At 41.1% G+C, this 24,468-nt stretch overlaps 1 long non-coding RNA gene across 3 annotated transcripts in view; it reads left to right on the forward strand.

Annotated features, from left to right (window-relative positions):
- Positions 1-6,875: 6,875 nt before the first annotated feature.
- The window catches only part of LOC123379648, a 147,257-nt gene continuing 129,664 nt past the window's right edge, over positions 6,876-24,468 (forward strand). For 2 of the 3 annotated variants that reach the window (XR_006584366.1, XR_006584365.1), the window contains exons 1-2: positions 6,876-7,111; positions 22,934-23,588. This is a non-coding gene — a long non-coding RNA (uncharacterized LOC123379648). The remainder of the gene's footprint in view (positions 7,112-22,933; positions 23,589-24,468) is intronic. The other variant, XR_006584367.1, reaches the window with a different exon arrangement.

Consider the following 24,468-nt stretch of genomic DNA (forward strand, 5'->3'; position numbering starts at 1 on the left):
ATCTGATCTAGAGAGCCCCAACTATGACAGCTTGTTTTTGTTCATTTTGGTCTTTGATCTTTTAGCTTATTTACATGGCAGCTGGACAGGGTTCCAGTGAGTGTGCGAAAGTGTTCAAGGTCTCTTGAGGCTTGGGTTTGGAATTGGCATACCATTACTTCTGCTGAATCCTATCAGCCAAAACAGGTCAAAAGTTCAGCCCAGATTTGAGGGGAGAGAAAATTGATTCCATCTCTTAATGGGAAGGGCTGAAAAGCCATATAACAGAGGGTAGGAATACAGGGTGGGGTGAAATATTATGGTCATTTTCGCAATATATCACAGAAAGGTAGATGAATAAATACAAACCTCTCTAGTATTACTGCAAAAAAGAAGTCTCCATTTGTTTATTCATATGCCAGGCATTGTGACTGATAATAGGGATAGTGTAGGAGCTACTCTAAATTTTTTTTTTTTTAACGTTTATTTATTTTTGGGACAGAGAGACAGAGCATGAACGGGGGACGGGCAGAGAGAGAGGGAGACACAGAATCGGAAACAGGCTCCAGGCTCTGAGCCATCAGCCCAGAGCCCGACACGGGGCTCGAACTCACGGACCGCGGGATCGTGACCTGGCTGAAGTCGGACGCTTAACCGACTGCGCCACCCAGGCGCCCCATGGAGCTACTCTAATAATTATACTCTGCTACGTAAAGTAGGCCTGTGCTAGATAAGTGGAAGCAACTTGCCCCAAGTTTTTATGCCAGAAGCATGTTCTTTGTTTATTTGGTAAGAGGTAAGCACTTCCATGTTAATACAAGGAGATTAATTTTTGAAAAATCAATCAGAATAACCAGGTCACGAGAGTTACCTTACCCTTATGTTCCATAAAGACTTGGATTTTGTCTAGTTTCTTCATTGTTTTATCGCCTGTGCCTTGAACAGTGTCTGACATACAATAGACATTGAATAAATATGGAAATGTTGATTTAAAACCCCTTGGTAATTTAGCTATGTGGTCAGAAGGCCAAGAAGAAGGCAGGTAACAATGGAGCTTTTGTCATGGGGACATGGTGCACATAGCTCCATTCTTTTTGTTACCTATTTAACCATTTCTATTGTTATTTAATAAGAAGTGTAGCAGAGTGGATGTTGCCCAGCTGGTACAGTGAACACCATTCCCAGCTGTGGTTGGAAGGGGAGGGGGGGCGGGCGGGAGGGGGGAACTGAGCTGAGAGTAGAGTGTTGGCTTCATCCGTTTTTTGGAATTTGAATCCATGTGTTTGCAAATGAAAGAGAATATGGCAGCCATAGTAGAGAGCAATCAGAAGAGCAGACTAAAGGCTATCCTTCAGAGACTAAAAGTGTAGATCTTTCTTTTCCCACTGCTGACCAATGGCAGTGACTTTGGAGTGGGAGGAAGAGAAACTTGCATATAGTTGACTGGGAACCAGGAGAGAAGAGTGGGAGCATTGACTCATTCTTTTGTTTATTCGTTCATTCACATATTTGTGTATTTTGGTGGTTAGTTTTATGTGTCAACTTGACTAGGTCACAGGGTGCCCAGATATTTGGTCAGACATTCTGGGTGTTTCTGTGAGAGTACTTTTGTTTTTGTTTTTTGTTTTTTGTTTTTTTACATTTTTAAAATTTATTTTTGAGAGACAGAGAACAAGTTGGGGAGGGGCAGAGAGAGAATGAGACACAGAGTCTGAAGCAGGCTCCAGGCTCTGAGCTGTCAGGACAGAGCCTGATGCAGGCCTCGAACTCACAAACTATGAGATCATGACCTGAGCTGAAGTCGGACACTTACCAACTGAGCCACCCAGGTGCCCCTCTGTGAGAGTACTTTTGGATCAGACTAATAGGTTTTTATATTTTTTAGTTTTTTGAGATTAATCTTTAAATTGGTAGACCAAATAAAGCAAATTTCCCCCCATGTGGGTGGGCCATATCCTATTAGTTGAAGGCCTAAATAAATTTAAAACACTGATTCTCCCCTCAGAAAGACTATTATTCCTGCTTTTGGACTTTAATTGAAATATCAGTTCCTGGGTTTTGAGCCTGCTGGCCTTCAAACTGGAACTACACCATCAGCTCTCCTGGGGCTCCAGCTTGCTGACTCATCCTGCAGATCTTAGACGAGCCATCCCCCTTAATCACATGAACCATTTCTGTGTAATAAGCTTCTTTCTGTGTATACACATTCTATTGGTTCTGTTTCTTTATAGAACCCTAATTCGTGTACATATTCATTTGGCAAATATTTATTGAGTTAATTTCTGGAGATAGTGATAAATCCTGCCCTCATGAGCTTATATTTTATTTTATTTTTTAACGTTAACTTATTACTGAGAGAGAGAGAGCAGGGGAGGAGCAGAAAGAGGGAGACAGAAGATCTGAAGCAGGCTCCGTGCTGTCAGCACAGAGCCCAATGCAGGGCTCAAACTCATGAACCATGAGATCATGACCCAAGTCAAAATCAAGAGTTGGTGCTTAACAGACTGAGATACCCAGGTGCCTCATGAGCTTATATATATATTTTTTAAACGTTTATTTATTTTTGAGACAGGGAGAGACAGAGCATGAACAAGAGAGGGTCAGAGAGAGGGAGACACAGAATATGAAGCAGGCTCCAGGCTCTGAGCTGTCAGCACAGAGCCCGACACGGGGCTAGAACTCACGGACCGCAACAACATGACCTGAGCCGAAGTCAGCTGCCCAACCGACTGAGCCACCCAGGCGCCCCTCATGAGCTTATATTTTAAAAGATAGTGTAAATGAATAAATGGGAATGGCATGATGGGTGAAGTTCAAGCTGGACTGGATGTTGCAGGGCCCCAAGCCTTGGGGTCTCAGGAAAGGTTTCCTGGAGGAAGTAGCATTTAATCTGAGCCCTGCAGAATAAGTAGAGTTAGCCAGGCAATCAGATTTATGCAAGAGTGAGTGGACGGAGGGAAAAGTATGTCCAGTGACCTGCACGGGACAGGTGACAGGACACAACTCCTGAGAAAATCTTGAAATAGTTCACTATAACTGTATAGAGTTGATGGTCAAGAGTTGAGAAAAAAGGAGGCAAGAGGCAGGGACTCAAGTGAGAAGAGATACTGAGCTGACAAGGGCAGAGCAGAAAGAAGGCAAAGAAGTGGACTTGACAGTTATATAGGAGGTGGGATTGACAAGACTGGGTCATGAATAGGATTTGGGGAGAAGCATGGGGACTCTGGTGGCCCTGGGGATGGTGGGGCCACTTATTGAGACAAGGGATTAAGAATGTGGACGGGATAAAATGGAATGTTGCCAGTAACCCCCACAGGCTCTCTGCCTTTTTTTTTTTTTTTTTCCTTCCAGGGTCAAACTTAATACCCATTTTATTCTGATTTCGAATGGTTACAGCTGGGTTCTGGAGTGAGCAGGCCTCAGTTCAAACCTGAGTTGCACCACCTGCAGGCTATGAGATGTGACCTCAGGCAAATCACATAACCTCTCCGAGCCTCAGCTCCCTGATCAGCAAGTGGAGAAAACAATAGCGCATATTTACAGGGTTGTTGTTGGGGTTAAACAGTAACATGTATATAAAGGGCTTTGCACAGTGTTGAGTTCAGTAAAGGCTAACTATAATTATGGTGTCCAAAAATGATAGAAAGAGAAAGCAAGAGAATTAGACCCAAAGTCTGTTTAAAAAAAACAAAAAAAAACAACTCGGGAGGAGTCAGAACTAGGCAGAGAGCTCAGGGAAGTGGGGAAAATGCAGCATGTGAGGAATTGTAGTGGTCTCGGGCTCCAAGACTTCTGTCTTAATCTCTGCTGGGACACTTCATCCCCAGGAGACGCTGACCATGAGATGTACCTGCTCCCCACCCCAGAAAAACAGTCTGAGCTGCTTCTCCCTGTTTCTTAGGACTTCTTGGTAACCATCTTCCATCTGTTTCCCAAATTCCTAGCACATAAGATGCTAATGTTCTGAAACGTATATATTCAAAAACATATTCCTTCAACAAGAAAAAGCAAAACTCCCTTCCTTAAAGGGTCCCGTAAAGGTAGCACTGCACTTGGGTGCCCGGCTCTGAAGCCCAACCTCCTGCACTCACGTCTCACCCCCACCAAACCTCTCTGCCCTGGTTTCCTAATCTGTGAGGTGAAGATAAGAGTAGTAACCAGCGCCGAGGGCGTTTGTGAGGATTAAATGAATTAATATTTTAAAAGTGAATGGACTGATTGCCGATCCAAGTAAACCTTCAGTAAGTGTTAGCCATTGTTGTAGGGTTAGAGGAGAAGCTGGGCAGCCAGGCCAGGGCGACCTCGGGCCCGTGGGCCCTGGACTGAAGCAGTGTCCAGACACGGTGGGTAACTAGAGAGGGCCAGTCGTCCTGGGCCCCCCGTGCTGGGGTGGGGGGAAGACAACAATAGCAAAATTTATCCGTTATTGGGCATTGTTTCACGTAAGTTCACAATTCATGGCGTGGACGTTTTTCTCATTGTACGGATGGTGTAACTGAGGCTCAGAAGTTAAGGAACTCTGTTGAGATTAGAACCCAAGATCCCATAAAGGTCTTAACATTTCATTCTGCTGGGAAAAAGCTACAAGTAGATCAGATTTAAGTTGAAATGTAGTTTGGGAGCCCACGAATGTCCAGAATCTACAAATGGTGGCGCCTGGAAAACTTGAGCATGAAAGCCAGAAGACCAAAATTCTGGCGTCCTAGGTGGCATCACAGGGAGGGTTTTTTGTATGCAAGGCAGCCCCGTCTCCAGGCCCCTGCAGTGCCCCAGCCTGGCCTGAGTCAGGCCTGGAAGATCACATCTGCAGGTCTCCTTCCCTTCTCGCCCAGCTGATTTGGCAGGCTGCCAGCCTAACAGCCAGGGCATTTGCAGAGGCCTGATTTTAATAAATTTCTATTTCCTGTAGAAAACCGGTTTTCTCAGTGGCTTTGTAACCCAACCATTCTTGGTCACATCAGGACTAAACCTGGCAGCCTGCTTGGCAGCCTGTGTGCAAATTGTATACAATGGCAGATTGTGTGGCCTTTATTGCAACCCAAAGCAACTTAAGGAAAAGGGAGGGGAAAGACAAGAAAGAAAAGAAATAAATCCAAACCTCATATATAATTACATAACACAGTGGATTCCCAATTCTCCTTAATGAAAATACAGAATTAATGAGTCAGTCTCTCTCCCTCTCCTGCTCTCTCTCTCTCTCTCTCTCTCTCTCTCACACACACACACACACACACACACACAACTATAGAATAGACAAATGCATTCTTTGTTGAAGTCTCTTTTTCCTGTTTTCCTCTTCTTTACCAACACATCTCACATTCGAGAAGTGGAGGAGTGAAAATCAAGGCCTGAGGGAAAGTAGCATGTTTAAAGGATCTTAGAGACAGGAAGAGAAACAAGAGAGAGGGGACAATTGAGAGGATGGAAACACTAAACAAGTAGCAAATATCAGCCTGTTAAAATTATCATATTGAGGAAGAATATGAGATTAGAAATTACATGAATCGAGTAATCAGAGTATCCTGATTCATTCCTGTGTTCTCAAAGTGTTACGTGATGAGTTCCCAGCTTCATCAAACAGCTTCTGCCCTTGTCTACACTTGTCTTATGTCACAAATACATGGATCTCAGAGAGCCTTAATAGAGTCCCTCAGCCCTCAGTGCTAGACCAACGAGCCCTTCTTCTTTCCCATCTATTGAAAGCTGACTCAACCCATGTTCTACTGTCATGGTCTTCTTCTGAGTTAACTAGACAAACTGGTAAGTGTTTACAGATATTAACACGCATTGTTCCAATGGTAAGAAAATGTGTAGTTGTCATATTAGTAATTCTAAGCACCTGGGCAGGTCTGTTGGGGAGATGTTTTCTGGGTGAGCGGTCCTCATGGGTCCAATCAGTCATGTTGCAGGGAGACCCATGATTCATTTGTAGTAGAATTGGTCTCGTGGACATATATCATTGCCAAGGGCAAGGGAAGAGGTCCATTGGCAGTCAGGGCATGCCTCAAATGTGATGCAGGGCTTATGTCAATGGCCTGAATAAATCAGAATGTACTGATTGAAGTGATGTGGGGTCCCAGTGAAGATAGACTTTGGAGTAACTTAACATGGATTCCAGTAAGAAGATAGCTAAGTGAGCAAATGAAAAGACACAGTAAATTAAACCAAAAGTAGGTTTGGATACGTGGTAGAGTCAAAAACTAGTTAGGTGGGAGATGGAATATGGCTCAGGAGTGGAATAGAACTTTTAACTCAACTGAATAATTTCTCATTGAAGACCATTATGTCCTTGGCATTGTGTTGGATTCAAAACTATAGGAAGAGATGCTTACCACCAATACTTTAGTCTTGTCTCTGGTTGGGGTGGGTGTTGCAGATCACAGTGCATATACATGAAGCAATAGAAATGGTTTGTTTATTTTTAAGAGTGAGAGAGAGAGAGAGATTGCACACCCATGCACACTCAGGCTGTGTAAGGACAGAGAGAAAGAGGGAGAATCTTAAGCAGGCTTTGCCCTCAGCGCAGAGCCCGACATGGAGCTCTATATCACGACCCTGAGATTGTGACCCTGAGGGGAAATCAAGAGTCAGACGCTTAACCTACTAAGCCACCCAGGCACCCCAGAAATGGGTTCTTAACTGAGGCAGGGATAGGAAAAGGAAACATAAGAATCACCTAAGAAACTTTTCCAAACGTATCCTAGATTTCATGAGTCAGAATCCCTGAAACAGGGGGAGGTGGAAATGGCGTTGCTTGCTTTGAAAAGCTTCCCAGGAGAGCCAGGTGTATACCCTGGTTACCAGCCATTGAATTAGACCAGTATTTCCCAGCCTTCCCTGGCATTAACAATCACCTGAGGAGCTTGTTAAATGGTATGTTTCCTGGCCACGCCCACCATCAGAGTTGCTGATTTAGCAGGGCCAGCGTAGGGCAGAGAAATATATTTTTCACACTTGCTCCAAGTGATTCGTATAAATAGGTCTGGGGAGTAGTTTGGAGAATAGTAAGTTAGAGAATATTTATTCAAGAAATATTCATTGAGCAACTTCTATCATGCTGCATGCTGACAAAACGCGGGGATTAGATCCTTCTGGCCTGCCGAAGCCCGCTGAGAACACAAAGGCACGCACGGTAGGTGCAGTCAAGGGCTGAGTGAGATTTGCTGACAAGAAATGGTGGAGGTTTTAACGGGTCCTGCGGTAACGAAAGAGTTGTTGAAAAGGGTGGGACCGAGCAGGGAAGGATTTGACTCTGTGGAAGAGAAGGAAGGGGAGGTCGTATGGGCAGGAGGCAGGGATTAAGCGTGGCGTGTTCTGAAGCGCCAGCGTGAGCTGGCGTGAAGTCCGAATGGACGCCTCTCTGTGCAGCGGTAGCGCTGCACAGTGGTAAAAGCAGGAGCTGTAGGGCCATACGCCCTGTGTTGGACTTCCCGCTCCGCCATGGGCTGCTGTGTAACCGGGATGCAGTTTTGAAGCTCCATGCGCCTCAGTTCTGTTATCGCCGACATGAAAATCCTGATAGGCTTTCTAGGTGCTGTGAGATCTGAGTAAGTTATACTACCTGGCATTTCACACAAGTATTCAATCAATATTTGTGCTGTCATGCTATTTTACAGTGCTTTTTACTTAGAGTGCTTTCACAAGCACTAATTCATTTGATCCCCACAACAATTTTGAGAGGTATGTGTTATTATTAAGAAAACTGAAGCGAATAGAGGTCAAGGAATCCAAACGAGCTAATTAGCCTTAACTCGAACCCAAGTCTCTTCACAACACATAATCTATTCTTTCTCTTATGGCAAAATGAGGGAATCAGATTACAGAGGAGTCCTTGAGGACCAGTTTAAGAAAGGCTTAATTCTGAGCATATACGGAAGCGTTTAAGCAGAGGATGGACATGTTGGAAATAGTGTAATGGAAACTAGAATGTTCTCGTGGAGATGGAAAATGGACACCAGTGAGGGCTGGAAGAGAGAGAGCACTAACTACTGTATTTTGTGGGTAAACAGAACCTTAGCTGAGTAAGGTTGGTGTGTGAAGGAGGAACAGAGGTACCAAAACTGAAAAGAAAAGGAAATGCGCCCTAACAAGCAGTGACAATTGGCATAGAAAATACTTGCAAGGGGACAGTCCAACATTCAAATTTGTAGCCACTGTTTTCACTTCTAATTGCTAGGATCAAAAGCTGGGAGCATTGCATTCTGTTTCTCTTGTTCATTCCGTGTGCTTGAGCATGCTTTCTACGACTTTGCACAGAACATTGTATTTGCCAAGAGCTGCAGTCGTTATTATTTACTGTTTCTCACATCAAGGGCCCAAGGTCTCAGCACTTCACTCTAGAAAGTGGTATCGGAATGCCCTACGGACCTGACTATGAGGAAAGCTTTTCAGCATCCTAAACATAAATATCTTCCAAGTAAAAGCATTGATTGGGAAGCCTGGATGGATAAAATTAACTGCTGCAATCTTAAAGACGTCTGGTTCACATCCTGGGTAAAAAGAGGGAAAAGCTTTATGGAGGCCATTAATGTCAATATTAAATGACATGAAACAACGTTATGCTAACCTCTTCCCCAAATCCCATCTATTCCATTATCTACTGCTCCTTAGTGTGGTTCTTTGTCCAAGAAGGTCCCCTATCATACAGCCAGGTGGGAGTCATAGGCTGCCTGCTTCTTTGTCAAGTAATGGATTTGATTTCTGAAAAGATTAAACTGATTGCTGAAGGTCACATAGCTAGTAAATGGCAGAGCCAATGTGCAAACAAGTCTTCATATCTGTCTTCATTGCTCCTTTAGGCTTTCTGAGAAATGTGGCATTTAAAAGTAATTTTTAAAAAAATGTTTAATGTTTATTTCTGAGAGAGACAGAGCATGAGTGGGGGAGGGGCAGAGAGAGGGAGACAGAATCTGAGGCAGGCACCAGACTCTGGGCTATCAGCACAGAGCCCGACTCAGGGTTTGAACTCATGAACCCTGAAATTGTGACCTGAGCCGAGGTCAGATGCTTAACCGACTGAGCCATCCAGGTGCCTCTAAAAAAATTGTTTTTTTTTTTTTTTATATAAAATAGCACAGTAGTATGTAAATAAGCAAAGTCACATTCCTACTCCCCTCAGAGATAATCACCGCTCCAGTCTGATAACATCCTGCTGCGTACCTGCTAGTGCATATAAGCATGTGTACATGTAAATCTGTATCATGTCTTCTTTGAGAAAGTAAGCAGGCTCATTCAATTCATACAATTCTGTAACCTACTTTTTTCCCCCCGCTGAAAATACCTCCCAGGCAGCTTTAACATATGAGTCTTCTTTGTTTGCGTTCAAAGCTGTCTTCCAAGGTACCAAAACCTATTTAATTAGTTCCCTATTGATGGCCATTAAGGTTGTTTTGATTTATTTTATTAAAAAATATTTTGGGGGGAGCATGAGCGAGGGAAGGGCAGAGGGAGAGGGAGAGACAATCTTAAGTAGGTTCCACACCCAGCACAGAGCCCCATGTGGGCTCGATCTCTCAACTGTGAGATCATGACCTGGGCTGAAATCAAGAGTTTGATGCTCAACTGACTGAGCCACCCAGGTGCCCCTAAAAAAATACTTAAGCTATTTTTGGCCATGTATCTTTGTGAAGTAATACTGTTATAGGGAAATTCCTAGCAATTGAGTTGCTGGAGCAAAAGGAATATGTATTTTTTATTTTCATTGGTATTTCCAAGTACCAAATAGGCATTTGGAAATGATTGTCTCAATTTATTCCTCCCACTCTGCAAACAGAATATGATGCTATTGCTCCATATCCTCACCACCACTAAATATTATTAGTCTTTTCGGTTTTCCCAGGGTGGTTCTTTCATCCATTCATTCCTCCAATCAAGACATATGTACTGAGTGCCTACTCTGTGCTAGATGCCATTCTAGTTCCTGGAGGTATCTCAGTGTAAGACATGAGGTCTCTGTCCACACAAAAATTAACTCTGTTTTAGAGGTAAAAGAGGTAGCACATGTAATAACAAACGTATACGATGTATAGAACAGGTCAGGTGGTAATAAGTGTAGAGAAAAACACGGCTGGGTAAGGGTGATGGAGCATGCAGGAGAGAGAGTTAGAATTTAGTAGAGTGTGCACTGAGAAGGCTTCTCTTCTGTCTAAGCAGAAACCCGAATGAAATGCTTGGTAACAAGCCAAGCACTTGTCTAAGGAAAGAGCCTCCCTGGCTCAGAGCAGAGCAAATGCTACCAAAGGGGTAGGAACCTACTTGGTATGTTTGAGAACAGAGCAGGCCCATATGGCTGGCGCAGAGCAGAAGATGAGGAGTGGCCGGAGATAATGGGGGACTAGTCATGTAAAAGCCCCATAAACTCTTTGGTTTTAACTCTGAAAGAAATGAAAACCTTTGGAGCATTTTGAGCCTATGTGGGGATGTTTTATAGAATCCCCCTGCCCCAGCTGCTGGGTGGTGAATAGACTATTGAGGCAAAAGGGGAAGCCGGGAGATGAGTCTGGGAGACCAGCACAGAACTCTAAGGGAAGCATGGGGTTGCATAGAGCAAGATGGGTAACAGGGAAGGAGAGGCCAACTGACAGGTAACTTTGAATATAGAGTTTCCAGGATTTGCTGATGGTTTGGATGTAGGGTGTGGGAAAACTAGGGAAGTCAAGTCATGCCCACAAGTTTTTCAGCCTGCACAACTAAAAACATAGAACTGCCATTCACTGAACTAGGGGTGATTGTGAGAGGAGCAGGTCTGGGTTTGGGGGAGAATTCGTGAGATTAGTTTTGGTCATGGTGTGTTTGTGAAGAGACAAGACAGTCTGCCAGATGACCACAGAGGTTCTCTCTGGGTTGCCAGGAGATGAGCTGACCAGGGGGGTCAGGGTTCCCAGTGCTAGTGCAACACCCCTTTTCTCAATGAGGCAAGAAACAATAAAAGGAAAAGAAAGTGTTAACTGACCATCTAGAAGAGTGGGAAAGTAACTGGAGTGAGAGATGGGGTAGGAGGATTGCTTTCTTACCTTATTTTCATTAGTAGTGAAGTTTAGCTTTGTGTGTGTGTGATGAGTACACATTAGCACTGGCCTACACAACCCTCTGGGTTCCATCTACCTCTAATGATCTACTTCTAAGAATAAAGCATCTTTGAGTCAAATTTTTATAATATTTCTGCTTTCATTTAATGAAAGTATAAGTCAATTATTTCAACATTTTAAACTATATTGTCAACTCTTTACTAAGAAAATTTTACTGCATTTTGCCTTTATTTATTTATTTAGTATAATTTATTGTCAAATTGGCTTCCATACAACACCCAGTGCTCATCCCAACAGGTGCCTTCCTCAATGCCCATCACCCACTTTTCCCTCTCCCCCACCCCCCATCAACCCTCAGTTTGCTCTCTGTATTTAAGAGTCTCTTATGGTTTGCCTCCCTCCCTCTCTGTTAGTAACTATTTTTTCCCCTTCCCTCCCACCATGGTCTTCTGTTAAGTTTCTCAAGATCCACATGTGAGTGAAAATATATGGTATCTGTCTTTCTCTGACTTATTTCACTTAGCATAATATCCTCCAGTTCCATCCACATTGCTGCAAATGGCAAGATTTCCTTCTTCCTCATTGCCAAGTAGTGTTCCATTGTATATATAAACCACATCTTCTTTATCCATTCATCAGTTGATGGACATTTAGGCTCTTTCCATAATTTGGCTATTGTTGAAAGCACTGCTCTAAACATCGGGGTACATGTGCCCCTATGCATCAGCACTCCTGTATCCCTTGGGTAGATTCCTAGCAGTGCTATTGCTGGGTCATAGGGTAGATCTATTTTTAGTTTTCTGAGGAACCTCCACGCTGTTTTCCAGAGCAGCTGCACCACTCTGAGAGCTGTGAATGTTTGCCTTCCCACCAACAGTCCAAGAGGATTCCCGTTTCTCTACATCCTCTCCAGCATCTATAGTCTCCTGATTTGTTCATTTTAGCCACTCTGACCAATGTGAGGTGGTATCTCAGTGTGGCTTTGATTTGTATTTCCCTGATGATGAGTGACGTTGAGCATTGTTTAATGTGTCTGTTAGCCATCTGGATGCCTTCTTTGGAAAAGTGTCTATTCATGTCTTCTGCCCATTTCTTCACCAGATTATTTGTTTTTTGGGTGTTGAGTTTGATGACTTCTTTATAGATTTTGGATACTAGCCCTTTTTCCAATATATCATTTTCAAATATGTTTTCCCATTCCGTCAGTTGTCTTTTAGTTTTGTTGATTGTTTCCTGTGGAGTGCAGAAGCTTTTTATTTTGATGAGGTCACAATAGTTCATTTTTGCTTTTAATTCCCTTGCTTTAAGAGATGTGTCGAGGTGGCTGCGTCTGAGGTCAAAGAGCTTGTTGCCTGCTTTCTCCTCTAGGGTTTTGATGGTTTCCTGTCTCACATTCAGGTCTTTCATCCATTTTGAGTTTATTTTTGTGTGTGGTGTATGCATTTTGCCCTTAGCACAGCCTCTGGTCAAGGCTAAGAAGCACTGTGGACAGGGCAGCGGTGACAAGGGAACAGGTTCTCTAATGGCATCCTATAGAAGTGAGAGAAGGCACCTACAGTAGCCAGCCACTGTAGCCCTTGGTGGTTTGTATTGAGCCTCACTGCAGGGACAATTATGTATTAAACAAAGTGAGTCATTCACAGTTCTCATTTATTGAGCACTTTCTGTGTATCAGGCACCAGAAAAGATTATTACCTAGTTCCTGCACTTACTCGGCTCACACTTCAATAGAGGAAAAAGATTCATGAACATAACAACAATAAAATGAGGAACATGCAACTAAGGATATTATAGGAACACAGAGAATAAAAACCTAACTGATGTTGATAGAGTTTGGAAAACTTCCAATGGGAAGCAGAATAGCCAAGACTTAAAGGTTATAGGAGGTTGTCAGGTTAAATGGGGAGAAACTCTATTCTAGGTAGAGGAGACCACTTGGACAGAGGTGAAAAAACCACATGAGTGCATGGGAAATTAACTACAGGTGCCACTGTGTTGCTGGAGTTCAAAGCCAAGAATGGTAAGCAATGAGGCTAAAGACCCAAACAGCAGCCACCAGTGATGAAGGGCCTCTTATACCAGGTCCAGGAGCTTAGACTTCAACTGGCTTGGGAAGCCAGTGAAGGATTTGGATATGACATGGATAGGTCAGCATTTCTTGACAGTTATTGGCCTTAACATTATTTAAAGGGAACACGCTGGAGTGCCTGGGTGGCTCAGTCAGTTAAGCATCTGACTCTTGATTTCAGCTCAGGTCATGACCTCACAGTTGTGAGATCAAGCCTGTTGTTGGGCTTCACACTGGACATAGAGCCTGCTTGGAACTTGCTTAAGGTTCTCTCTCTCCCTCTGCCCCTCCCACGCTGGCTTGCTATCTCTCTCTTTCTTTCTCTCTCTCTCTCTCTCTCTCTCAAAAAAAAAAAGAGAACCCACTAGTGCCCCACGTCTTCATATTATATATGAAAAGCAGAATAATACTGCCAATCAAGCAAAGAACTTAGAGCCTGACTCCTTTTCCTGTTTGCCATATGAATTTGGGCTAGTCAACTACTCTGAAGCATAATTCCCTCATCTGTAAAACTGAGATAATAATCTTCATACATTTTATGGAATTTTTGTGGGATCCAAATGAATAATAATGTACATGAAAGCCTTTTGTAAGCCACAAAAGTACAATTCAAATGAAAGTTATATTTCCTTAATACATAATACTCTATAATAGTAACTTTCATATAATCCCCTATATCCATGCTATGTGTATATACCTTGGTCTTTGTTAAACCGTCAGAGTCTAGAAGCATTTATTCATCTTTATGTACTTATAATATGTCTCATTTTGTTTGTATTAAGCACCTGTATAGGTGCTTAAATGATGTTGATTGAATTGATGTTGGTGGTCACTTATCTTCCTTGTTGATAAATGTAAGTGCATTATGAAAAACACCTAGTGTATCAAAGGATGAATCTAAGAAGTGGCATATGCAACAGTTCTCGGATATTTTCAGGGGAAACAAGTCCTATGCATTTGTTTGGCTTTCTGTTTGGAAATAGTCTTCTCCCTCCCTATTTTCAAAAAACACATGAAGCATCTTGCACAACTGAGCAAAATGTTAAAGGACAATGAACATCGAAACAAAATTAATCCCATTAAAATGAACAAAGTGGGGAGCCTGGGTGGCTCAGTCAGTTGAGTGAACGGCTCTTGATTTCGGCTTAGGTCATGATTCCAGGGCTGTGGAATCGAACTTCACCTCGGGTTTCTGCACTGAGCATGGAGCCTGCTTAATATTCCTTCTTCTCCTCCCTCTTTCTCCCCCTCCCTCTCTCTCCCCCCAGTCACACATGCTCGCGCTCTCTCTCTCTCTCTCTCTCTCTCCAAAATTAAAAAAGCAAAATGAGCAAAGGAATTCAAAGAGCAGACAAATATTATCCAGCACCTGAAATGGGTTAGTTACGGCACTTAAGACAATTAGTGCTGAAAGCTTCAACGGGACTCTTTATTTCTTCCTTAGCAGACCGTAGTTCTCAGGGGAAGAACATTGTTTCATTTTACATGCCAGCATCCCATAGTTTTGTTCTAAGCACTCATCATTCAATCTCTGTCTTCCACGACTGTGTGGAAAGTGTTTTGGGGCACTTCCCATCACTTGCCCTGGAAGTGTCACCTCCTTTGGTATTGACTGGACTCTTTCTTGAGGCAATTATGCCTTAAAATCATGGTACACTAATCGCTACAGCAGAATTCCTTCAGAAAAGCATATTACAGCCTCATTAAAACCACATTAGTTTATCATGATTTACAGTGAGGTCTAGGAAATGAATTATTGAGTAACTTCTTATTAACACAAAAGAAGTCTGTCACACTAAATTACATACTGTAGTTTAAGGCATCAATTACCAGTTTCAGAAGCAGAATAGACAAAGATGCTCTTCAATCCAAATGCCCCCACTGCCCAAGAATGGTCATTGGCTTCCTGCAGAAAGATGTGCTTCCTAGTTAGGCTCTTCACAAACTATTTATACATGAATGGGACTTAACTAATAAAGTTGGTATAAGAGATAATGTGTGTAGGGCTTGGTACATTTTATGGGAGGGAAACAATGAGGTTCCAGTCTGCTTAATATTTCCAAGTATCAAGTTCCTATTGACATGACTGAAAAACCCATGGAAAGGAAAAGATCAACAGCTACTGTGTACCTACTTGCTGTCCGCACAGTACATACATCTAATTCATTCTTCACAACTACTTGCTTAGCTACCCATTTTGAGAGATGAAGGAACTGAGGCTCAGAAGGATTAAAGAATTTGCCCAAGCTATTGAGGGAAAGTTGAGATTAAATATGATCTGTCTGACTCCAAAGAACATCCTTCTTCCACTTCACCATTCAGCTTTTATACAGCAATACCTCATGTATCCATCGTGTTTGGGAGCAGAGGTACACAAGATAACTAATGTTTTCACTTCAGGTGTAGAGAATTTAAAATGGAAATGTTTCTAAAATATGTTGTTTTGCTACCTTAAAAAAAAAAAAACCAGGATATTCTGAACACAGCTTCACCCTTTTTGGAAATACAAGACCATTATATAATAATTCACTTATTATGCTATAGATGTAGGTTGGAATTTACATAATCCCTTCCCAGTGGCTGTAATGCGGCCCTCATGGTGAGCCATATTGTCATATGCAGACAGGATCAACATCTAGGGAAGGTCAAGTGATAAGACCGAAAGCTCCTGAACTCTTGAAGACCTCACAGTGCAGAGCCATCAGAACTGCTCATATATATATACATACATATATATACATATATATATATACACACATACATATATATACATATATATACATATATATACACATACATATATATACATATATATATGTGTATATATATATATATATATATATATATATATATACAAAAGAGAAATTTTGATAGCAGAGGTTGGCAAGTTTTTCTCTGTAAAGAATCAGATGATAAATATTTTAGACTTTGCAAGCCATATGATCCATCATGTTATAACTACTAACTCTGCTGTTGTAGCTCAAAAGCAGCCATAGACAATTCATAAGTGCATGGGTATGTCTATGTTCCAATAAAACTTTATTTGCAAAAAATAGGCAACAGGCCAGATTTGACCCCAAGTCCATATTTTGAGGACTCCTGATCTATATAATTAAAAGCATGTTATTTTAAGTCTGTCAGAACAGCTGGATCTATATTCTAAGTTATTTAAGTGCTAACCTGAAACCTGTTAAACCGATTTTCTTACCATCTGGTTGCTATCTTCCCATTTTTCTTTTTTCAAATGAAAGAAGAGAGAAAATATTTCAGTTGCATGACCTCCTGAGTAGAGTAATATGACCATCTTTCTGTAAAATTATTCACTGCATGAAAGATCAAAGTAGCTGTCTCTTCACTCAAAAGAACCATCATCTTCACAGTCTTTATTAATTTCTTGTTTTATTTTTGTAGAACTCAAGCATTATGTTTTTTCAGTAAAAGAATCCCCTTTATAACCTTGTCAGCTTCAACCCATTTTCTTTTATTTATTTTATAAATATTTTCGTATTTATTAAGTGTCTCAGGCACACCCATCTCAGAGCTCTTTTTCTTTACTTACTGCTCTGTAAAGTGGGAAGTTTAATTTACATCGGTAAAAATTTACAACTTAGGGAATTTTTTAAAGATTATAATAAAGTCATAGAGGCATTTTTGGAGCTATAGCACTGATAGATTTCCCATTGTGCTTTCCATTTATAAGCCTAGTTCTTCAAGCATCTTTGGTTACATCAAAGTTCATTGTAGTAACCTTAGAATCTATGATTTTTATATGTATAACAGACTTTATTATAAAACAGAACTAACATATGACCTTATGAGAAAAGGTATCAGTTCTGTATGTGAGGTCACTTATAATTAACTGCAGCTATGTTGGAGTAACTTGTAGCAGAACAACAAAGTAGAAAAGCTAGATAAAATACAACAACAATAACAAAATAAGCAACAAAAATCTGCAGGAAGCCACAGAGATATGGAGGCAACCAAGATGTGAGAAATCGAGATTTTAGAACGAAATGTTACTGATTTAAGCCTGACAAATGGATAATGACTTTCTCCTCTGGAGCATTTGTCAAATATTACAGGGTGAAATGAGAGACTGAGAAGATGGGTGAAAGACAGCTGATAATAGAAAAGACAACAGAGCTGTCAGCAACCTCATGAGACAGGGGAGGCAAAAGTTGGGTTTGGATGTGTTATAGAAGCCATGAATTGAGGGACTAAACTCCAAAGAGAAAAGAGGTACAAAGAAATGAGACCAATGCTCTACTCCAGTTTTACTTCAAGGAATTTGTTGTTTCATAGGCCTGATGAAATGAGAGACTAAAAAAATGAGAAGAACATGGCTAGAAATCCAACAACAAATTTGGAAAGTTTTGTGATGCTGGGGAGATAAAATTAGAATTTAGGGTACGCAAGGGAAGGCGCCCTGGTAAGTACTCCAGTGTCTTGGGTGAGATTCTACCGTAGAGCTTGGGGCAAATCAGAGGGAGAGCAAATCATGCAAATTCTGCAACTGAGTCTTACAAAGCCTGCCCCCAACTTTAAGTGAGCTCAATCCCTGATTAGATTAAGACATTTTGCCTCCATCCTAGCTGCCTGCCAGAGGATAAGGTAAATTTTCTCTAGAGAAATATAACATCATCAGAGTGTCACAGTTTTTCTTACACATTTTATAGCATTCAAAATTAACAAGCACGCCAAGAAATAGAACAAAGAGGAAAAGCAGAGGATAAAAACAGACTCATAGGCAATATAAACATAAGCATTATCAGGCACAGAGTTTTAAATTGGTAATTATTATGGTCCAAGAAATTGATAACAATAGGAGAATTTCATTTTTATTTATTTTATTGTTTTAAGTGGGTTCTATGGCCAATGTGGGGCTTGAACTCACAACCCTGAGATCAAGAGTCAGATGCTTTATGAACTGAGCCACCCAGACATCACGAGAATTTTGTTTTTTAAATGTGTCCCATTAAAAAAATCAAATGCATGTAGATGTAAACTGAAAAAAAGATGATTTCATCATATTAATAGCAGGAGACAGAGACTTTTAGTCAAGAAGACTTACCACAGAAAAGGAAGATATTTCACAAGGATAAAGTCAGTCTTCCAGGATGATAAAACAATTCTAAACTTGCGTAGATTATTAGAGCTTCAAAATTTAAGAAGCAAAAATTGGCAGATCAACAAGAAATAGGCCAACCCATAATCACAGGATGGGTGGTTAAGTATGTTGGGGAAATGGTATTGCTTTAAGATACCACTCTCAGGAACTAATTAAACAGCATTCAAAAAAAAAAATCAATAAAGACATAGAAGATCTGAACAACACAGTAAACCAACTTCAGCTAATTGATATATATGAAACACTGCAACAAGGACAATATATATTTTTTCAAATGCATATAAAACATTACCCAAATTAGCCATGCAGGGCCATGAAATAAATTTCAATGGTGTCCAAAGAATGTGATTTATTCATTGTAATGTCTTTTGACTACAGTAGAATTAAGCTATAAAACATTTGAATTATCCAAATGTTGGGAAATTAGGCAATACATTTCTAAGTAAGCTGTGAGTGAAAGAATATACTCAATTAAATCAGGATATATTTTGAACTGAGTGATAATGAAAATGTGGCCTATCAACATTTGTTAGATGCAGCCATAGAAGATACATTATTAGAGCCTTAAATGCATGTATTAGAAATAAAGGCTGAAAAGAAATCCATGATCTTAAGTGTTGATTTCAAGAATATGAAAATATCACAAAATAAACCCAAAGAAAACAGAAGACAATAATGTCATAAGAGAATGAACAAATGAAATAGAGAAATAAATGCAAAATAGAGAAAACCAGGAAAACCAAATGTTGCTCTTAGAAAACCTTTAGTGATATAATAAAGAAAAGAAAAAGAAAAATCACCAAAATCTGAAATAAAAAGGGGATCATTACAGGTCCAACAGACATTAAAAAGGTAATAAGATATTATGAGTAACTTGATACCGACAAATATGAAACTTTAAGTGGCCAGTCTTTGAAAAACCTAACTTAGTAAACTGACACAAGAGGAAATAAAAAGTCTGAATTGTCCTATTCCTAACAACAAAAAAATTAATTTTCTAACAGAAAAAAACTATTGTGTTTCAATATAATAGGAAAACAACTTTTTAAAGGAATTCATTTTCTAATTAGAAATCTTCCCATAAGAAAGTCTCTAAGCCCAGATGATTTAACTGGTGAATTCTCCAATCTTTTAAGAAAGGAATTATATCAATCTTGTACAAACTCTCCCATTTATTTACTTAAAAAAAAGAAGAAGAAGATGGTAGCATTGTCTTGAGATTAAAAACTGATAAGAAGAAGGGTGCCTGGGTGGCTCAGCCAGTTAAGCATCCGACTTTGGATTTCAGCTGAGGTCACAATCTCCTATTTAATGGGAGAGCCCCATGTCAGGCTCTGACATGTGCAGTGCCTTCTTGGAATTCTGTCTCCCTCTCTCAGCCTCTCTCTCTCTCTCTCTCTCTTAAACTTAAATAAACTTAGAAAAAAAACCTATCCTTAAAAAAAAACTGACAAAAAACATTACATTGTAAGAAAGGAAAATTCAGACCAATCGCTCTGAAAAGTTTAATATAAAATATCCAGCAAATACATTAAAAGGATAATACATTATTACCAAATTAGATTTATTCCAGGATGGCAAGGGTGGTTTAATATTGCTTAATTAATCTCATACAACTTAAAAAAACAACAAGAAACAACCCCCCTCCCCAAAACTACCTCCTGCAATCTGTAAACTTTACCCTGAGATTAGCATGAGACAATGATGTCTGCAATTCCTACTTCTAGTCAACATTATCATGTCAGAAGCAAAAGGTTAGAAGAAAAAGTAAGTAGCAAAATCTCTAAAATCATAAGTGACATAATCATTTCATACATTTTCTCCTTTTTTTTTTTTAACAATTAATGCAGTTATATATACCTCAGTAAGTCAAAACATTGACACTTGGATTTGTATTTCAGCCTTCTATGAGTTTGATTAGTATAAATAAATTCCCGAGACAGAACATGTAACCCTGATACTTGGCAGCCAGACAGCCAGGGTCTTCTGGTGTCAAAAATTGGAAATGTAAGTAAACTGTTCCTTCAACTATATAAAAATTTGGATGTCTGTAAGCAAGGGCTAAAAGAAAACTATAATAATGATAATGGTATTAATAGCTACCATTAATTGAGAACATACTCTGTGCCAAGCATCACACGAAGACCTTTAAACATATTTTCTAACTGTTCCTTCAACTATATAAAAATTTGGATGTCTGTAAGCAAGGGCTAAAAGAAAACTATAATAATGATAATGGTATTAATAGCTACCATTAATTGAGAACATACTCTGTGCCAAGCATCACACGAAGACCTTTAAACATATTTCCAAACAACACTAAGCTGGAATTGTCACCTTATAGGTAAGGAAAATGAGGCTTGGAAAGGTGGTGGAATTGGCCCATGATCATAGATAGAGCTAGCAAGTGGCAGAGCTGGGATTCAAACCCGTGCCTGTCCAAAAGTTACTGGTGATCTCAACCAATAACTACTTCTGACAGGAAAATAACAGGTTAGAATGAAGGAGCTGTAAGAATTTATTTGCTCTTTAGAAAGACTTTAAAAATTTCTTAAATTGCTTAATCTCATACATACAAATACAAAATACAAATACAAATACAAAATACAAAACGTATTTTCAAGTTTGAAATTCAAAAGGAAAGAAATATATTCTAATGTGCTCCTGGTAAAATTGTAAATTCAGGAATTGTAATAGACTACTTACCACATCCCTGGTATTTTGTTAATTGTCAGTGTCAGAAGCCGGATGGGGCCTCTAAGGCTCTGGAGCCCAGTGAGGTGGCCACTGAACTTAGGGGTGAAGAAAGAGGCCCAGAGCAGGGGACCATGTCTGGGATGCCTGCTTCTTCCAGGAGACTTCTGCACAAATGAGAGACAGACATGGGGAAGGAAAAATTAGGTAGCACTAAAATCAAATTGTAGCCTTCAGGAGTGTGACTCAGTCTTGCTTCTCTACAGGGCATCCCCATTCCTCAGGGAATAACATGGTGCCAAAGTGGCCACAGCCCAGTAGCATCTGCCCGGAGAAGGAGGCTTCCAGAGGGTCAGAGCAAAAAGAAAAAGCCTTGAGGTCTGTCCATCCCTGCAGCTGGGGTCTCTGGCCTTAGGACATTTTTTTCTTTCATTCTTCCAGAGATTAATTATCTTATATTATGAAAATTTTCAAAACATACAGCAAAGTGAAATAATCTTACAGTGAACACCCACACACCTACCACCTGGATTCTATCATTTACATTTCACTACACTTGCTTGTTACCTATCTGTTCATCCTTCTATTCATCCCTGATTGAGCCTTGAATCTGGAAGTTCAGGCTGGAGCAGAAGAGGGGCATCCTCAGAAATGAACCAGCCTTCCATGGGGCCATCTTGTGATGGAATCTTCCAGATTACTTGCTTATCCCCTCCTCAGGTCCCTAGCTCTGGCTATTCTCTTTCTTTCTTCTCTCACCATTGACACCAGTTCTCAGTGTCTTCATTCATAAGATGTTGGCTCCATAAAAACTTAAGTAGGGAAAGGGATTTCAAAGGCCAGTGAGGTCCAACTCCTATGGAGTAAATAAACCTCTCCCTTGGGCATTTACATCCTCAGAAGGATAAGTTCTGTGTAATAATAGCAGCTTTCATTTGCATGGTGGCTTGGAGTTACAAAAAGGCTTTCTTGTAGGGGCATCTGGGTGGCTCCATAGGTTAAGTGCCAAGTGCCCCACTCTTGGTTTCAGCTCAGATCATGATCTCGCAGTTTCATGAGTTCAAGCCCTGCGTCGGGCTCTGTGCTGACAGTGTGGAGCCTGCTTGGGATTCTCTGTCTTCCGCTCTCTCTGCCCCACCCCCCAACTCACTGTCTCTCAAAAAAAAAAAAAAAAAACACTTTAAAAAAATTTTTTAAAAAAGGCTTTCTTGTACAACCTGGTCACAGAGAAGAATGATGAATTCTGTGAAGCACATTGGGGTAAACCAAGACAACAGGTCCATGAGTTTGGAACCCCCAAACCTCCTTGCTTCTCCTGACTTGAGGGAGCTGGTGCCATGACCTGTTCCAGGCATGGTTGGAAAGTTCCCTTGCCCCAGGAATTAACAACATGAGCCACTTCCTAATCAAGGAAGTTGCCCAACATCCCTCCATCACAATTTTCAGTCCTGAGAAATTAGTTTATTGATATTATCTACTTCAAAGAATTATTGTGAAAAATAGAATCAGATAATTCACTGAGCCATTTGCTGTCTACCTTATGTCCCTCATTTCATTTATTCCCCTCACTAAACTGCTTGTGGTAGGTACTGTTACTTTTCCCATTGTAAGGATGAGAAAACCAAGGGCCAAAAATATTAAAAATAACTTTATTAAGGTGACACAGTAAAGTTAGAGTCAGTGCCAGGACTTGGTCTGGTTGCAGTGCTCACCCTTTCAACCTCTATGCCTGTGGTTCTCAATCAGGGGTGATTTTAATCTCCCTCTCCAGGAATATCTGGCAATATCTAGAGATATTTCTGGTTGTTACAACTGATGGGGATGCTACCAGCTTCTAGTGGGTAGAGACCAGGGATGTTTCTAAATATTCTACAATGCACATGACAGACAGTCCTTTAAGGCAAAGTATTATCCAGCCCAAATGTCAATAGTGCCCAAGTTGAAAAACCACGTCCTGTATTTAATGCCTCTAGCTAGAGGAAAAACAAAAATCTAAAGATGAAGCTTATATTCATAAGCATTGATTGCTTGTTTTAGGATAAACCCCAGAGGAGGGGGGCAGGCTCCCATCAAGATGAACATTCCAGTGGAGAAGCCAGTGGCAGGCCCACCCATCACCTGACATCATCCCTGTGAATCAGGCACCATCCTGTTGCCTGAGAAGCCACAAGTCTCATTTGGCAAGAGTATGGATCCACAGCCGCATTCAACTTTTCTATAGTGTCTCTTGTGCCAAAGATCCAAAGCTTCCTTGACGAATTGTTTGAAGTGTGGCATCCTCTCAGCCCCAATCTTGCTCTGAAGCTCTGGGTACTGGATAATTAGAGACAAACCAAGAATTTCTTAAAGAAGGAATGAGACAAGCCAGCCAACGAGCCAAGAGAAATTTCTGTTGTCACTTTCTTTCAGTGTGATTTCCCCAGCAGCTGCTCTTTCCACAGCCTCAGCAGGAAGGTTGTGGCTGAGCAGAGAGCACAGCGGCCTCTGGGCCTGGGGCAGCAGCCATGGTGTCCAGCTCTGAGTCTGCGGAGGCTTTTGTTCAATTATTGATGTCTGGGGAAGGAAGCCTGGGCTGACTATGCTGAGATGGCTGCCGAGACCCAAATGAAGCGGGGAAAGCTCCAGGAAGGGAGAAGAGGGGGCCTAGTGAGGTCAGTCCATGTTTATTGACGTGAAAACATGTCCAGGAGAGGTGAGTACATGAAAACACTGTTTACAGAATGGCTCAAAGGTTGAGATCATTATATTCTGGCGTGTGTATGTAAGAGATTTGATAGATGTTCACCAAAAAAAGTGAGTGGTGATTACTTCTGAGTGATAGGATTTTGAATTATTCCTATTTTCTTTAGGCTTTCTGGATTTCTTTACTAATAAGTAATTATTGTTTTTCAAACCTGAAACACCAGTTCTGTTTGTGGCAGGATGGGGACAGAAAGGAGGCGTAGACAGGGGTGTATGGAATAGCAGAAGCCAGTCAGTAGCTTTCAGACACAGACTGAGTTTTAATTGTTGTTCAGGGGCTCGGTGCCTGGAGCCTTCACCAGAGAGAGGCTGGTTAACATGCCTAAGGAGCTGGCTAGCCCATCCGGGCAGGTGAGGGAAAGAAACATTGTTTACCAAGAGAGAAAGGTCCTAGTTCCTGCCTCCACCTTCACAGTGCAGGGGCTTAGGAAGCCAGCTGTCTTGTCTCATCTCCTGCTAAAGCGAATGTTCCCTGAGGCGGCTGATACAACTGTGTGTTCTAAACCAGGAATGCCTCCTCACAGAAACAAAGTCCTGACGGAAACACATCTAGGCCCAAAACAGAGTCACAGAATCACAAATTGCAGGGCAGAAGGGACCCTGAAAGTCATCGTCCGGCCTAACTCCTGCCCTTCCTGAAGCTTGAATTCACTGTCATGTGGTGGGTTATTCTGGGCTTGTGCTACCCAAGTGCCAGCCCCACTTAGGGTTCAAATTGCTTTGATTTCAGGCAGTGCTAATGTTGGGAATCTCTTCATTCTTCTGAGCTCAAATTGGTCACCCTTGAATTTCCACACTTCGGTACACGTGGGACAATTCTACTCCCCCTT

Source organism: Felis catus, chromosome C1, assembly GCF_018350175.1.
Source record: "Felis catus isolate Fca126 chromosome C1, F.catus_Fca126_mat1.0, whole genome shotgun sequence".
Lineage (NCBI taxonomy): Eukaryota > Metazoa > Chordata > Mammalia > Carnivora > Felidae > Felis > Felis catus.